At 43.6% G+C, this 2,411-nt stretch overlaps 1 protein-coding gene across 5 annotated transcripts in view; it reads right to left on the bottom strand.

The window, feature by feature from the left end:
* The window catches only part of LOC102212067 (DNA topoisomerase I, mitochondrial), a 27,876-nt gene that overhangs the window by 3,381 nt on the left and 22,084 nt on the right, over positions 1-2,411 (bottom strand). The window lies entirely within an intron of this gene.

Here is a 2,411-nt window from a genome sequence, read left to right as displayed (position 1 = left end):
ATCCATGTCTTCTCCTAAGGCGTTATTAAAATGCATCATTACCACAGTTCTAATTTCCTATCTATAATACAGGATGCAACATACTGGACTTTCTCATTAACATACTGCTATCCAATTTGTTGTGATGGCTACTAATGCCAGGGAAATATCGACTATTGCCTTTCTACACCGCCTATGATGAGGTGCTTTTCATTTCTCACTGGGTCTAATTTGCGTGCATCGGTTCCTCGGCCAAAAAACAAAACCGGTTCCTATAGATGGGTAAATGATACAAAAGAGTGGAGGGAAAATGTACCGAATAAAGGAGCTCGTAAGGACCACAACACACTGCTGGTTGTAATTTAATTCATCTTTGTAAGATGTGGTTATTACAGCTAACCTGAATGATGTGGAGTTCAGTAAAGAGGCTTCCAGAGAAGCTGAAAATACCTGCAATTTCAAAACAGATCAGACATCCAGACCTTAACATAATGTCTGTCTATGTGTGCGTTTATCTGTGTGCATGCTTATAAAACCCACAATCACCTTAGCGAGGCATTCTGCAATCATATTGATGAGCATCAACTCTCCTCGTCTTTCTCTAAAATGTTATTCACTGAGACACGACACTGAATGCTTAGAGATGTGAAATCTCGCGGCCTACAAAGCAGCACCACAAGAAGGAGCAGGCCAATGAAAAAACCCGAAACACTCATCCTGGTCTCCTTCAGCTTCACCCTCCACAAAATTAACAGCGATTCCTTTAAGTGAAGGATGTTTTGTCCTATTTGAGACTCTAGCTCTTCTTTCACCATCAATATGTGCAGCTTTTAAACAAAATCTCCAAATAATGAAATAATGAATGTGCTTTGTCACCCATGACCAGTGTGGTAAATGGCCTGCATTTGTATAGCGCTTTTCTAGTCCCTAAGGACCCCAAAGCGCTTCACACTACATTCAGTCATCCACCCATTCACACACAGGTGATGGCAGCTACACACACACTCCTTGAAATTCATCTTCACTGATGTCTAACTCATAAGCCTCGTCTCCTGATGTCTTTCCTCCAGTCTGTGTAGCTGAGTGCAGATGTAGAAAAATAAACTTTCTGCTTTTCTAAAATTGAAAAAAGCAGATAAAAACAAGTTTAAATCGTGCCTGCAGGCTTCAACTAAGGCACTTTCCAAGCACAAAAAAGTACTTGTCGTTATCACGATCTGCACCATTTCTGCGATAGAAATCTTTTCACCCAGCCGTCTGCCGCAGCATTCAAAACAAACACTTTTACCTCGCCATGCGGCTGAACTACACAACATTAACTAGCTTGTTTTGGGGACGCTGACAACTCAGCACTCCTGAGTCTGTGTTTGAGAATGCATCATTTAATCGACAAATGCAGCAGCTTCAATGCTCTTATTCTGCCCTTTTGTTTAGGCTGCGTGTTCTATAGAAGAAGAAAACTCGTGCTGGTATAATATCATCATCAAAGAACAGCAAACTTATGAGCCAAGCTGATTTGGGTATATGTCAGAATCTCCCCCCCTCCTTACATTTCTACCCATCTTCCATCCCCACTCTCCCTTTCTTCTCAGCTGCCTGCCTGTCACCTCTCCAAATTGCCCTCCCACCACCTTCCCCATCCTTTTTTCTACCCATCATCCACCCTCTCTACTAAACCACCCCTCAACTGGACCATTTGGCACTTTTCTACTGCTTCATCTACTACTACACACCTCTTCTGCCTCTGCTCTCTCGGTGTCCTGGCCTTTCCAGGTGTCAATCAGGCCTGCCCTCTGCAGCCATTACCATTCCACCTCCAACAGACACTGACATTTCCTGACACACACAGGAGGGCAGAGAGCAGAAGCACCGTACTCCCTCCTTCAATTGCTCCATCTTTCTCATCTCTTCCTCACATTCCTGTCCTGTGTTGCAACATCCTTCTCCTGCCTGTCAGTCTTAATATGCCAAACACGTGACTGGCTCTCTAATCTTGCACATGAATCTTAATCTGCATTTTCTTCTGTATGTTTTTATACAACACTGTTACTCTGAACATATCGCAAAGTCAGGTATTTTTCAGAAATCGGTTTTCGGTTATTGTCTCAAACAGATGAGTGAGGTCGTTTTCGAGAAAGCCGAGCACTCTGTGAGGCTTTGCCGTCTGCCTGAAGCTACAGGAGAAGGTTCAGAGGATGCCACATTTTGATGTGTGGAAATTCATCCGCCCAACATGTTCACTCTCAATTTTCACGCGCACAGTTTCATTTTTATCTGCCAGGGTCCATCCCCTCTCCCTTTTGAAACTCCCTTTCTGTTTTCAGTCTCCCCCCTGCTTCCAATATTCGAGCCCTTCTCTGCACCTCCCATTTCCTTAATTTAGCCCTTTCATCTCTCCACACCAACAGCTCATCCTCATTCAATCTCATCTC

Source organism: Pundamilia nyererei, unplaced genomic scaffold, assembly GCF_000239375.1.
Source record: "Pundamilia nyererei isolate P.nyererei 1_Seehausen unplaced genomic scaffold, PunNye1.0 scaffold00060, whole genome shotgun sequence".
In the NCBI taxonomy this organism is placed as follows: Eukaryota; Metazoa; Chordata; class Actinopteri; order Cichliformes; family Cichlidae; genus Pundamilia; species Pundamilia nyererei.
The sequence above is the reverse complement of the archived record's forward strand: the minus strand, read 5'-3'. Positions and strand labels throughout refer to the sequence as shown.